This window comes from Leguminivora glycinivorella, chromosome 6, assembly GCF_023078275.1.
Source record: "Leguminivora glycinivorella isolate SPB_JAAS2020 chromosome 6, LegGlyc_1.1, whole genome shotgun sequence".
NCBI classification, from domain to species: Eukaryota; Metazoa; Arthropoda; class Insecta; order Lepidoptera; family Tortricidae; genus Leguminivora; species Leguminivora glycinivorella.
This window is the reverse complement of record NC_062976.1, coordinates 16,551,000-16,566,812: the sequence shown is the minus strand read 5'-3', so window position 1 is coordinate 16,566,812 and position 15,813 is coordinate 16,551,000.

The following is a 15,813-nucleotide window of genomic DNA, read 5'->3' as shown; positions in this document are numbered from 1 at the left end:
ACACGGGATTCATTGAGTTCAACAGTTGCAAAGGTAACAACTAACCAAGGATTTGAAGGATTACAATGAAAAAGAAGGTTAGTGTACTAGGCTCTTGTCACTACTCCATGCACTCTTTGGTTGGAACGACGTCATAGATTCGCATCGTTTTTAAAGGGATCTTTTGGAATCTTTTGTGACAAGGGCTCTTGAAACGTAACGTAGCGTTTTAAGGAGTATTCTTGAAAGCCAATAACGCATTTGTAACCAACCTGCACCGGTATTAGCATGGTCGCGCGATAAATGATATAACGTCAGGCAGGCCGTCCTCTTCACACTATAAATAAGTGCGATAGGGACGGCCTGGTGTTTTATCGTTTATCACGCGACCATGCTTGCTTGCCTGGTGTATACGGTGTCCATTTGCTACGATAATTCCTTACTATCTGCCGTATTGTCTGCTCGTTATTCCTTAGACACCATAGAAACTCAAATAGACGCAATAAACCCGTACAAAAAAGCGGAAATTAGCACTTCGTCGACCTTACCTGTAGATGTAGGTATAAAATGACCTACTGCAATATGTTCGCTAAAATTGCGCGTGGGATTATGGAAGCGCCTGATAGAACACTACATGCAAAGCAAGTCTCAAGGTACGTTCAAACTTTTAGGAATTTGGTGATTATTCGTGTGCCGTGATGCCATCTCTCGCTATCCAATGGGAAAGAGGAAGAAATAATAAGAAATGCCAAGAAATATAAGAGACACCATCACCAAAATGTAGTACCTAGCCTATGTATGTGGATGCAGCATCATGCCATTAGCAATATCAAAATGAGATACCTATGGTACGAATTTTCTACATTTTGCGCGACCAGCGGTATCAGCTCGCACTGCTCGCAGTTCGCAAGGACGCAGCGACGTGGTAGGCTATAATCACACTAGTATACTACGCTCGAAGCTGACGGCCTTACCAGCGCGTGACATTTTTTAAACAATTAACAGTAACATAATACTAGTAATAAAGGTTCAACCGGGAGGCCTTGGCTAATTTTTTTACGTCTTCGTGCTGCCCGAACCCTTCACCAATTCACCAACGAACCGCCGCGCCATCTGGGTGGCTAGCCGAATGGCACAATCGCTCACGAAACGCTCACGAAACGAAGCGCTAGTAGATATCTATCTCTATCGCGCTTGCGTATTGGCGCGACAGAGCCAGCGGCGTATTGCTTTCGTTTGGCGTCGGAGAAATGCCATTCGGCTACGGGGCCAGATGTCAATAAAGATTAATTACCCATTGCCCTATCACTTAACTGATTTCACCATTGGTCATGGAAATCCGTCCCTGGCTTGCAGTCTATCTATGTATTTGTATACGGCTAGCATATAAGGCGCGCGATACTACTACGTACGTAAAAACGAATAGTCTTTTTCCAACCGGGTATTCAGCATAGCGGGTTAGATATTGTTTCACCCCTATTGCTTTGAGTACAGTGGGCTTGACCACTTTATATAGTATACCATAGGCAGCGCCGGTCCGCGCACTTGATCAGGGTCGAGCGAGATATACTTTTGGCGCCCCCTTGTTTAAATTTTTTGGGGTCCGAAGCCAAAAGGCCATCCTTATAGATTCGCTGTGTCCGTCTGACACCTCACAAGTCACAACCATTTGACTAAGTATTTAACTAAAATATATCACATGTACTGGCACTATATAGAAATATAGTAAACGCGAGCGTAGCGAGCGCGAAATTTTTTTCTATTAAAGTAAAGTCAACAGGGGTCAAAGTCTTCAACATGTACATAACTAAGTTGATCTGAAAGAAAGAAACACAACACAGGCTACTATAGTGGATGTTGATAATTTCAGCCCCAGAGCACTGTGTTTGGATCACTTTTACTTCCGATTTCACACTCATTATGATAAATTATTACTCCAAAGTGTGAATATCTCGTAAACTGCAATGCTTAGAAGTTCGTTCATCATCACGCTTACGCTCCTTTGACTCGTACAAAATTGCGCCTCTGAGACGTTTTGCGCCTTAATGGTTTTTGGAGGAACTCCGCTTTGGACTGTGGATAAACACTGAGCGTTTGAATAGCGCCGTAACTTTGACTTTGTCGTTCGGCCTCGCAACAATGTGGTTCGTCTAGGAACATCTTTCACTGCGCCCTAATAGCAACAGCTCCCCCCTATTGAATGTTGTACATGGTGCTACTTTTCAGATAATATGAATCACAAATCTAGACTTTCAATAGCTGAATAAAATTGATTTCCGGCTCCTCTCGCCATTCTGGGCTATTTATTTGTGCGCCCACGCAATGACGATTTTGGCGCCCCCTTATCATTCGGCGCCTAGAGCGGCCGCTCCACTCGCTCTACCCTTAATCCGGCCCTGACCATAGGTATTAAATAGCTGGGTCCAAATACTCCAAATAGACCGAGCAGCGTGCGTAGCCGAATGCACAAACGCTCACGAAACGCTCACGAAACGAAACGCTCGTAGATATCTATCTCTATCGCTCTTGCGTATTGCCATAGCCAGACTAACTTTCGCGGCGTTTCGTTTTCGTTTCGCGTCGTAGAAATGGCATTCGGGTACGGAGCCAGGAACGAATTCGCTGGGTAAGACGGCGGCCCACAGCTCTAAAAAATAACGCACACAACATAAAAAATCTAATTTACACTTACACCAACATTTTACTCATGGACATGTCATACAAACCCTTCTAGAGCCAGTAGTGAAGTTGTAAGCCAGGCATGTTTGTGGTAACAATATTATTACATCACTCAGCACAGAAATCCATGTCAGGGGCGGCTCCCTCTGCGATTCTATCGCCGCGCTACAAGTACATCCTGGCGGCCGCGAGTTCGCGGCCTACTCAGGGGTGGCGCGCGTTCTCACGGAATGCACGTTCGCACTTTCTATTGTTACTTTACGTCGCGAGTTTTTTTAAGGTTCATATACGATGTCCGCGTGTCGAATTGCTAAAAATACTTAGTTAAATAGACATCATTAATAAAATAAATACCATAGGACATTCTTACACATATCTGCTACTGACTAAGTCCCACGGAAAAGTTCAATAAGGTTTGTAATGTTGGAACTTGAACAAAAATATATAAATACAGTTACCTAGAAAGTACCCAAGACTTGAATATAATAGTATAACATTTTATGTGAGTGTTAATTCGTTTTAATCCATAGGCAACCCTATCGCCGGACGCCGCGCACGTGCGGCTTGTTTCTTTGTAAGAATTTTGTAGGTATTTAAAAAGGCGGCATTTCGTGAACATCAAAGCAGTGGGCCTTCTGTACTTGTACTATTATATATTCTGTGTCCATGTAAACACCCTAAACATGCCTGACTTACTACAACTCCACTACTGGCTCTAGAGGGGTTTGTATGACATCTGTCGCAGTGTTAAGACAGACAGACAGTGTAATATGTTGGTGTAAGTGTAAATTAGATTTTTAGTCTACAGCAGGGTTCATATACACAGTACAGATTTACAGATATGTCTATCTAGCTATTTGTCATCATTTTATCAACTTGCTGTTGGGATAAGGGCGACATATGGATGTCGCGTTTAGTCCGTAGGTACCAAGGTTATAAAAGCCAGTCTCAAAAGCCTCTAATAGTTTATAACCGCATTTAAAACCACAGTAGATACAGATACCCAGGTTTATTGTTGTTACATTATAAAACATTTTAAAACTGTATTTAGTGTATACTTCGTGTATACTATCTCCCCCGCGGGACAGGCATCTGCCTAGTGTGGAGGTCAGTTTAATTGTATACATGATTGTGTTTTCTTGGAAATAAACATTTTTTTTTTACTTCTGTGCCATTGGTTCGTAGTTCAATTATTTGTGTCGAGGAACGGTTATCCCCTTTCCTGTTAATTCCGTACAATTGATATAGGTAACTACTCAGTCATCATGGAGTCGTCTGCAAAGTTTAAGGATTGGTTAACAGGGTTTAAATTTAAATGTATATGGCCGATGTGCAGTGAAAAGGCAAACGTTATAGAGAGACCCATTCTGGGATAAAGTTTTTAATCGAATTTTTACCCGTGCTAATGGTGCTAGTTAAATGTGCTTTAGCTCTACCTTGAGTAAAACTGCGAAATTCTAGAAAATGCTTGTTTAAAAGACCCCTTTGTAATAATAACCGGACACGACATAATAAATCAAAGTAAAAACCACTTGAATGACCATATTATGAAACTAGCTTCGCTTATTTTTTGTGGTAAGTGTGTTAAAATAGTTATTTGTTATACAAGGGGGCAAAGTTGTATTTTAACGCCGAGTGTGGAATTGAAAAACGAGCAAGTGAAAGGATTCTATAGTTGAACCACGAGCGAAGCGAGTGGTTCGAGAATAGAATCCTGAACTTGCGAGTTTTTTAACACACAAGAAGTAAAATACATTTGCACCCGAGTGTAACACAAAACTTTTCCCCTCACTATAGCGAGGAAACTACAACGCAAAAAATGCGTTTATCACTGCTTCCAGTAGTTCCACAGGTGGTAAATCATCTTTATTACTAGATTCACCTACTTTTATCAATTTTAAAGCAGTTAATTTGACTTTATTCAAGGTCAAATTACTTTACCCACTAGTGGATAAAATGCGTTTTTACCCGCTGGTATTAAAGGACAAGACACGTGTTTCCGAGCTAGTGAGGGGAAAAGACAATTATCTCAATACGATTCTTATTCGTAGATAGGATCTTTGGATAAATGTGGTTGTAGAACGATTTGAGCTTTTGGTTTAAGTTATTCCGATTGCTTCAGACAATTCGAATAAAAATAAAAGTGCGCCAGACGCCTGAATCTAGCAATTAGGATTTATTAGTCAACGTCAATGCTGGAATTATCAGCTGCCATTTTTCGGGGGTGGCTTTCTATGTCTAAGATAAGCAATTCAGCCAATAGCGCCTAACAGTTATTCTGACTAAATCTGTCTGCATCAAGGACGATATATACTTACCGGGACTTACAAATACAAAGCCCATACAAATAACCTAACCACAAAAGTAACATTTTGAAAAAACCCCCTACATAGTGGACACCCCCGACATTTTCATGAAACATGGCTAAGAACACTCCCGACTAACTCAGCTTTCAAACAAAAAATAACTAAATATAAATCGGTTCATCCGTTCAGGAGCTACGATACCACAGACAGACAAACAGAGAGACAGACAGACACGTCAAACTTATAACACCCCGTCGTTTTGTCGGGGGTTAATAAGTGTAGGTACTTTTAACTATAAAACTCCCGTGAGACTCATACATATTTAAAAATATTTTAAGCGGGTTACTCACGTATTAAGTCGATATAGCGTTTTTTTTAAGTGTAGGTACTCCTGTAATGTATGGGCCTTTTAGGGATAAAACTAGATGGCACTGTTTCGCAGCCTGAAAGTGACCAAAATCATAGTTTTCCCAAATATTTTTGCGTGTTTTTGTTTTTTATAAGAACAAATGAAATATTTCTTTATTTTAATAGGGTAGACCGAGGCGAATCGGATCAATTTTGGGTTAATGTCAAATAAAAACGACATTTCAAAGCGATATGTCGTTTATTAATGTTTTTTAGATACAAAGGTTATCGATTTATTGAATCAAGTAGTCAAAACAAATATCAGACCTTTAATTAAATTTTAACAATTAAATTACAAAAGCATTAAAAATATCCGATTCGCCCCATTTTTCGAGGCGAAAGGGATCAAAATAAAATGCTTGATAAAATAATTGTTTTCATTCAATAACACATGCTATTTAGAATAAAATTTGGAACAAACAATATCATATTATTAAGATTAATTACTATTACCATGGCTAAAGTTGTATTTTTGTAAGATTTCGACTTCTCTTCTATAGCAACGTTTCAACAAAAGCAATTCGTTATAAATGTAAAATAATATTCAATGTACAAAGCTAACAAACACTACGGGAAAGTGAAACTCTTCTTTGCAAGGAAGTAAATGGCACATTATAGATTTCGGCCGCCCGACGTATCATCAGCTCTTTACTCAGCACCTTGTCAGCTGCTTCTGACATATTTTCTACACTCCATTCTTCCTGATGCGTATTTCTTTTGTACGTACGAACCATCTGAAATGTGCAAATAATAATAATAATTAGAAGAAACATAATAAAACGGATCCAAAGTAGTGATCCACTTCGCCCCCAAAGAAGTGATCCGAATAGCCTCAAATCATATGCTTTCAATATGTTTACCTAGCGTAAATATTCTTTAAAGTACAGTATCAATCACACCAATAACGAATACAAAACACATTGTTAACAACATTTAATAATAAACATTAGACTTTAGCCAACTTGGATTTTATCACAAATTTGTAACCACGTTTTTATATCACCGGTAAAATCACATTGCAGCACACCGAAACCAGTGGTTTGACGCGAAGCATCCCTGAAACTTAACTAATGGCGGCCGCTAGTGGCGGCCTCTGCCGCGGCCTGCAGAAAGGTCAAACCCAACGCGGGACGTTCATTAGCTGCCCGTGACAAGCCATTATCATTTGAATTTTCAAGAAATGCTTAACTTGATCCGATTTACCCAGTGATCCGATTCGTCTCGGTCTACCCTATCATGATATCACGTCAATACACATTTTGATAGTGGCGCTAAAAAATTGAGGTATGATTCTGAATATGAAGATTGTCAATCCTATATAAATCATCCTTGAAAATCGAAATAAGATGTCATATATTAAAGAAAAAATGACGAGCACCACCAGTGGCAGTGACATCTTATTTCGATTTTTAATTTATATATAGTAGTGTGACTACATAAAAAACACAAATCAGAATATTTGTTAAAATAATTTGATTTGTTCCCATAGTTGCGTATAGATGGCAGCACCAGTCTCTCTAGCTATATCGTAAACCTGTAAAGGTTTCGTATAGGAGGTGCAAGCACCTACTGCTTGCCCTTAGAGTTGGTCAAAGACGCCTAGTCTTACAAAGATGACATATAGAAGAGAAATTTCGACAGCTTCCGCTGTGGCGAGGTGGCCTAGGGGTGATGGCGTTTGGCCCGGATTGCTAAAAGACGCCGGTTCGAATCCGGCCTTCACCACTGGTGGTGCTCGTCATTTTTTCTTTAATATATGACATCTTATTTCGATTTTTAATTTATATATAGTAGTGTGACTACATAAAAAACACAAATCAGAATATTTGTTAAAATAATTTGATTTGTTCCCATAGTTGCGTAAATCATCCTTGGTCTGCATTAAGATATTAGACTTTTTACTTACTATTTTTTGATTAGGTATGTTTTTTCCACTACCCAAAAATGTTGTCTAAAAGAGGTCGCTCATTAGCGATAAGACTGCCAGTTGTCTGCCTCTATAAAAGCGCGGATCCAGCTTCGTGCCCCGGGGGGGAGGGGTCACGTGGTAAAGGCCCAGGCTCCAGGGGGGGGTCACGTGGTCTATTTGTATGGTCAACCTCGGCTCCAGGGGGGCCCCCTGGATCCGCGCAGGCTCTATTTATAAATTGTTTTGTCTCCGCAGTACCTTCCTGAGATGTAGTACCAATAAAGAATATTCTATCTATCTACCGCAATAAAGTTTGAAAATGAAGTTGACAATGGTTCGGTTAAAAACGCGTTCGTAAGCGGTATTTTCCGCTGACGGGTTCTGCCGTATTGCCTTTGGTTCGGCAGTGAACTCAACTCACCCTAAGTTCGTTATGTCTATGGGAATGCCCGGCCACATCCAGGTCTCGCCGTCTGGCGCTAACGAACCAAATGCTAAACGGTAAACCTTATTTCACGAGGTACTAGATACTTCTGTTTTTCGTTACTTAAGGCACATCTCGGAAACTGGCGATCAAATATATGAAAGAGGCGCGTTCCTGGCACACATTCTAAGCTCGTGTAGGTGAACGCGTACCATGCTTGTATGAGTGAGATATGACAGGTTGACTGTTCGCGTTTTTGACATGCGGTAACTGTGAGGTAACCGAGAGGGGGTGGGCGGCGCTTTCAGCGGGGAGCGGGAGTGGCTACACTGTACGATAATACTCTTTTCCCCTCACTAGCTCGGAAACACGTGTTTTGTCCTTTAATGCCAGCGGGTAAAAACGCATTTTATCCACTAGTGGGTAAAGTAATTTGACCTTGAATAAAGTCAAATTAACTGCTTTAAAGTTGATAAAAGTAGGTGAATCTAGTAAAAAAGATGATTTACCACCTGTGGAACTACTGGAAGCAGTGATAAATGCATTTTTTGCGTTGTAGTTTCCTCGCTATAGTGAGGGGAAAAGTTTTGTGTTACACTCGGGTGCAAATGTATTTTACTTCTCGTGTGTTAAAAAACTCGCAAGTTCAGGATTCTATTCTCGAACCACTCGCTTCGCTCGCGGTTCAACTATAGAATCCTTTCACTTGCTCGTTTTTCAATTATTATACTGTATTTTCAATTAGTATACAACAAATAACTATTATTATACTGTGGTTAAGGTGTTCCTCTACTGCGGTTGGTTTATATTTAGCAAACGATTTATTGTCGAAAATAACTATATGATAAAATCTAGGAGTACATTTCTGGTACTCATACCGTTTATCCATGGCTAAACTGTTGTCACGTACTTGTGATGACATCAATTATTTTAATTTCGCAACCGCATAAACCGACCCAAAATAAAGGGCTTCAAATCATAATTTATTAGCAAAATGCAACGCTAAAATAATCGAGACTGACATAGACGGCCCGCCAGTCACCAGCAATAATCTGTTACTCTTCGAAGGCCGCAAGTGCCGCAACGTGTTTTTTTTTGTTTTCCGTTAAATTCGACACACAGTTAGGTCATCATCAGGAACCACCCTGTATATGGCTTTTTGTTAAATTCGAAAAAAAAAAAAAGTTTTTTCGTTTCCATACATAATAAATGGATTAATTAGTGTTAAGGTCCTCCTTAATCGTAACATTAAAGTCATTGCCAAGTGTTTGACGGCACATGTCAAAACAAATAACATTAGGAAGTGGTAAGGGATGCCACACACGTGTTCAGTAATTAATTTTTTTTTTAATAATTCGATACCGTAAGAGTTAAGAGGATAGTTTCTTAGAGAAATTTTATTTGAACAAAGCAGGAATTCAATTAAAACAGGGCGTATTATACACCCTGTTTTTATTGAAATCCGTTAACTTTAAGGGAAGGTTCTTTAGATCAAATACAATTAATTTCTCTAAGAAACTAGCGTCTTAACTCTTACGGTTATCGAGTTATTAAAAAAATAAAGATTACTGAACACGTGTAATTACAACACACAGCCTTTCCTTTACCTATTCCTAATGTTATTTGTTTTGACATGTGCCGTCAATCGCTTGACACTAACTTGAATGTTATTAAGGTGCGAATTTAACTAAAAGTGATATACAGGGTTCCTAAACTATGAAAGTGACGATTTTCAAATTTTGTACAAACATTAATGGCATTAAAAACTATATGAAAAAAAATATGACTCTCCTAACCATTTAAATTCAAGAAAAAAAAAATTAACAAATTTTCAATCACCCTGTGTGACAAGTTCGGCTCTTGGTACAAACACCATATTTTTTTTAATATGAACCAATTTATATTCTGTGGGGGATATCCCACAGGTCTAACACTATATAGCAGAGATCTATAGCACAAGGAAACCAAGAAAATGTACACCAGGAATTATCCTGCTATATATACCCTTTATAGACTATGATCTTACCATTTCACATAATTTAGAGAGTCCTTTCGGTTACATATTACATCAACCCAATGGGATATTTTGTCTTGCAAAAATTACCTTCCGTCTACACAAAACTTCAGAGCTTCATCGATCATTTTTACGTGCCTGAAGATAGTGATGATGGTATTATTAGTAGAGATCGTTATCAAGGTGCACTTTTCGTGGCAAACGGTACGGTTGGCAAAAAAAACAAATACTTACATTTAAATATTCACTTTGTTCTTAACTACAAAATAAATACTTACCTTCTTAGGATTACACCTCTACGGTACAAAGCCTTTTCTGATGAACTATATATTTAAAAAAAAAATAGGTACGTAAATGACATTAATTATGTCATAAAAATACATTACGCGAAGTGTAGACATATTATTTTAATCCAAATAATCAAATGCACTCTAGATAAAACTATCTAGAATTGTTATTCAAGTACCCAGTTCAAGTCAAAAGTAGTGCACGAAGCCAAATCTGTTGAACAAATTTTAGTTATTTATTCAATGTAATTTAGATAAATAATTATAAATATGTGTATATTTCATAATTTGTTAAGTATATAATGTTTTAAATACTTGTGTATTTGTTTTTTGCCAACCATACTCTGCCACCAATACAGCACGCTGATAACGATCTTTGATTATTAGTGTTTAGAAATCCTTTGGTTTCAGATAACCTGCAAAAAAAAGAATACATGTTGAACGATGACAGAAATTGTTATGCATTGTTACCTATCGCGGACAGAGTTCGATCAGCATTCAAATATTACATATGAATAGAATAGAATAGAATAGAATAATTTATTTAATTATAAAAACCCAATATAAATTTGTATTACATCAAACTTATAAGTATTTTATACAATTATCGTCAAATATGGCAATTATGTACATATCTACAACTACATATTTACATTAGATATTACAATAAGATTTACATCTTTTAGTTTATAGGAGTACCTACTACTATTTATTTTAATTTAAAACCACGTCAAATTCAGAGTAGTCATTATTTAGGTACTCCTTAACGCTATACAGTGTGCAAGATAATAGCAGCGATTTCAGCCGTGTACGGAATAAACCCTCCTGCTTGATATTTTTTATGTGGTAAGGTAATTTATTATAGAGCAAACAACCCACTGCATTTGGCAAGCGTTTAGTAAGTTTTAATCTATTTACGTTCGGTATTATATCTAGAGATCTTTTAGTATGGCGAGGGTTACATTGAGCACGTATCTTGAATTCATGAATGTTCCTTCTCATATACATTATCACATCCATTATATAAACTGAGACAGATGTTAAAATACTTAACTTTTTAAAGTGCTCCCTACAAGAATCTCTAAACTTTGCACCAACAAGTACTCTGATTGCCTGTTTTTGCATCTTCAGGACGCGTTCATTATCAGAAGAGCTTCCCCACAGAATTATTCCATATGATAGTATTGAGTGAACGTAAGCATAGTAGGTCTCTTTTAAGCTGACATCTGATATTAAAGTTTTTAACTGTCGTAATGCATAAACCCCTTTAGCCATTCTATTACATACCATTTCTATGTGTTTGTTCCACTTTAGTTCAGAGTCTAACTGAAAACCTAGTAATTTTACTTCATTTACTGTCTGAACAAGTCTATCATTACCTAGTGATACTTCAATTGCTGATGTTGGTCTTCTGGGGTGAAATAACATTATGCTCGTCTTATTGGAGTTCAGCTTTAGGCCATTTGCACTAAACCAATCTTCACACAGATGTATGGCTTTAGCTATCTTACTTTCTAGTTGTTCGAAAGTTTCGGCACTCACTGTGATCGATGTGTCATCAGCGTAGAGCATCATCCTGCCATCAATATTCAAAGCTGCTAAATCATTTACGAATATAAGGAATAGTGTGTTTCCCAATGCGGACCCTTGAGGAACGCCAATCTTAATATCCTTAGCAGAAGATCTACTTCGCATTCCATTTATTTGTAGTTCAACTGATTGTTTTCTGTGTGATAAGAAAGATTTAATTAATTCCCCGATTTGACCCCTGACACCGTATATTTCCAACTTTTTTAGAAGTAATGAGTGATCTACAGTGTCAAAGGCCTTTGACAGATCGAGGAATATCCCTGCAACTTTGAGTTTACTATCTAAGCACATACAAACGTGCTTTGTAAATTGATGTGTCGCTGTCGTGGTCGACTGGCCTTTTCGATACGCGAATTGCGCATCTGAAAGTGTCCCATTATATATTACATGACCAATAATGATATTTGACAGAATTGCTTCAATAAGTTTAGATAACGTAGGCACAATGCTAATGGGCCTGTAACTCTCAACGTTAGACTTTTCCCCTTTACCTTTATATATGGGACAAATGCGTGTCTGCTTGAGAGAATTTGGGTACATTGTTGATAGTAAGATTTTATTAACAATATATGTTACTTCTATTTGTAATGTGTGTAAGAGTACATACATGAGCTTACCCGAAATATCATACAAGTCTTTTGTGTTGGATTGGCTAATTTTAGTTCTAGCAATTTTCATCAATTCGTCTATGCTTACAGTACTGATTCTACACTCCGGTTGATCAGATGTATAATTAAGCAGATATTTCAATGCCTTTGCATTATCGGGAACATTATTGATGGCGACATGAGACCCTATTTGACTAAAGTAATTGTTTATGTGTTCTGGGACTTCATGAATAGGAACGGCCTTGCCGGTAATTACATCAGTTAATTGCCATTCCCATTCTTCTTCAGCTTTATTAGTCTCTTCTTTTATAATGGACCATACTTCCTTTCTGGGATTTTTAGACCTATACAGTCTTTTTTCCAGATGTTCTTTCTTGCTGTCATGAAAAGTACTGTCTCTAATAATCTTCATTTCTTTAATCTGTTCTTTGAATGAAATATCTGGAAATTGTTTTTGTAAATAGTGCAAGTCTTCAATGTCTTTTTGCATTTTTATTAATTCGTCTGTCATCCATGGTAATCTTTTACTTTTTGTATCTTTGATTATCTTCTTTGGGATGTGGATATTGAGAGCAAAAATTAACTTGTTAAAAAAAACGTTAAAAATATCTTCGGAATTGTCTTTACCCAAAATGGTTTTCCAATCATAAGATAGCATAGTGTTTATAAAATCTCGAATATTTGAATCCGTATAGCAACGTACTTCTTTAAATCTAGCACTTAGATTCGAATTTTTGACTTGCAGTTTTACAAGTTGACCGTCATGATCAGATATACTTGTAGACAGGGGTAGAACTTTGATTAGGTTCTTATCAATGTTTGTGACCACGCAATCAATTGAAGTACTTGTGCTACCGTCTATTCGTGTGGGGAAATCTACTATATTTTGAGCATTGTAAGGTGATAGAATATCAATAAGAGATGTTCTTTGCACAGAATTCGTCAAAAAATCTACGTTCCAATCACCAGCTAAAATAACACCCCTACACCGCACACTGCACAGGATTTCAAACAATTTAGATAAGGTTTCTGATAAAGTCTGAAAGTTACCTTTACCAGGTCTATACATTCCTACAAGTATAACTTTTTCTGATTTAATGTCTACTTCTACGGCTGACAATTCACAATCATATTCCACTGACAAAGCTTCAATATTATGCAAAGTCTTATATTTAAGATTGTTTTTGGTAAAAATTGATACACCACCATGAATTTGTTTTTTACGTATGAAATGACTGGCATGATTATATCCTTTAATGACAATACTACTGACATCATTCTTATTTAACCATGTTTCAGTAACAATTAGTACATCAGGTTTATGGTTTTCGATTACTCCATCTAGTGCTATTAATTTATTACGAATACTTCTGCAATTTTGATGAATTATCCTAAAACTCTTTCTTTCTTTCACTACATTAGTGTTGCCGTCAGATTTCAAACTTCTAAAAAAATACTGTTTTCCTTGACGTCATCTATTTCAAAGGAATGAGAGGAACGATTTGAATCTACATCTTCACCAAGCTGTGTGCAAAAAGATTGGCTATTATTACATGTTTGATTAGATGTTTTAAGAATGGCCGTCAAAAGATCCATTAAGTCATTGTATATTGTAATAAATGCCTGACGACTTGCAATACCGAAACGGGAAAACATGTAGCCATCATATGACAAGTTCAAATTTGAGTCTAATAAGTAGCTATAGTTATGTGTCAAGTTATCTTTATATAAGAGATCATTGAATATTTCTACACGCTTGTTGAATAAATTAGAAACATTTGAAATCCTAAACATAGGCAGACAAATAACAATATTAGTGTGTTGAACTATAGCAAGCTGTTCTCTTATAAACTGTACTAACTTATAGTAATTCACACTGTTTTGAAAGGCTTCGTCCCCGATATAAAATATGCAAAAATCAGATGGGGTAAAATCTTTCAGTTTACTAGGAAGGTTTCTGAAGAGTTCACGTGTCCCTGCTCCAGGTGTTAGATAAACACACACGTTATCAGCGGGAATTGTCCGCTGTATTTTTTTAATCATGTAATTTGATTGATTACTAATTACACATAGTTTTGAATGCTTCGGTGGTACTGCGTTATCCATTATAGTAAATATTTGGTTCTCACTTTGCATTAAGACGTCAGCTTGTGGTATTACGGACAGGTATTTGTCATAGGCATTATTGCTATCATTGTATTGTAGGTGATAGCTTCTTTTTGTCATGCTCTCTATTTGATTTGCGATGTTTTTGATTTCCTTCTCTACAGTTTTCATTAGATTTTCTAGATCATTTATTTTAAGTTGCATCATAAACAAATGTTTTTTACAATCTGTTTTTTTATCAGCATCATGACCGGTGTGAGGGGAGCATGGTGTTGGCGAAGCATTGATTAACAGGGAGTGCCTCTGCTTTCTTTTCTTGATGTCTGTTTTGGTTTCTGCCGCTGTGGAATAGCAAAGGGATTGTAGTACTTTCGTTTCCCTAGTTAGCTGGTCTACTTTCCTATGAAGCTCGTTATTTTCAATGATTTTATCTTCGAGTTCACTTTCTGTACTTGCGAGTGCGTTTTCAAGTGTAGTTATTTTTTCGTAAAGTTCCTGAGTACTTGCACATGGACAGGCCTCACGAATCAGACCATCCACGCTCTTGCATAACTTGCCAGTCGGTGACAAAGATTCTATCGATGACTCAAGTAGCTCATTTAAAGTGGTGTTGGAAAAATCCATAACCGACGATCCATTTGGAGCATAGGATGATGTTGGTTGAAATTCTTTATTTTCACAAGGTTCATCTAAGATCATCTTCTGTAACGGTGATGACACCGACAACATACAGATTTTATCAGGAGTTTTGTTGTTGCTAACTAATGGCGAATTATAGTCCAATGAAAAGTTAATATCTTCTGTCGGCAAGTAATTGTCTCTTTCCTGTTGTATTTTGGTCGCAGCATTATCACTCTGTTGATGATCATGTGAGTCATTTGTAATCTGAATATCGGTATTAATACGGTAATCATTTGAAAGCTGGTTACAGTTGGATTCATTTGATATTTTGTTATTGATGTCTGTTAAATTAGGGGATTTCCGGGGCTCCTCTAGCCTATCATGACAGCCAGGTGTTTGAGGAGGGCTACATTTGGATTCCTTCGATATTTCATTGTTGATGTCTGTCACATTAGGGAATTCCCGGGGCTCATCTAGTCTATCTTGACAGGCAGGTGTTTGAGAAGGGCTACAGTTGGATTCATTTGATATTTTATTGTTAATGTCTGTTTCATTAGGGGATTTCCGGGGCACATCTACTCTATCCTGACAGCCAGGTGTTTGAGGAGGGCTACACTTGAATGCATTTGCTATTTTGTTATTGATGTCTATTCTATTAGAGGATTCCCGAGGCTCATCTATACGATCTTGACAGCCAGGCGTTTGAGGAGACGTTAATGGTTCAATTGTTTCATTTGACACTACTTCGGGCAATGGTTTTTGTGTAAATAGCTGACTTTGATTTTTTCCGCTAGTCCCAGGTAGTGGAGAAGTGGTAGGGGTATTTCCATCATTTTTCGATACTATACATATTCTGCATTTCCACTGTTTCCTGGTTTCGAG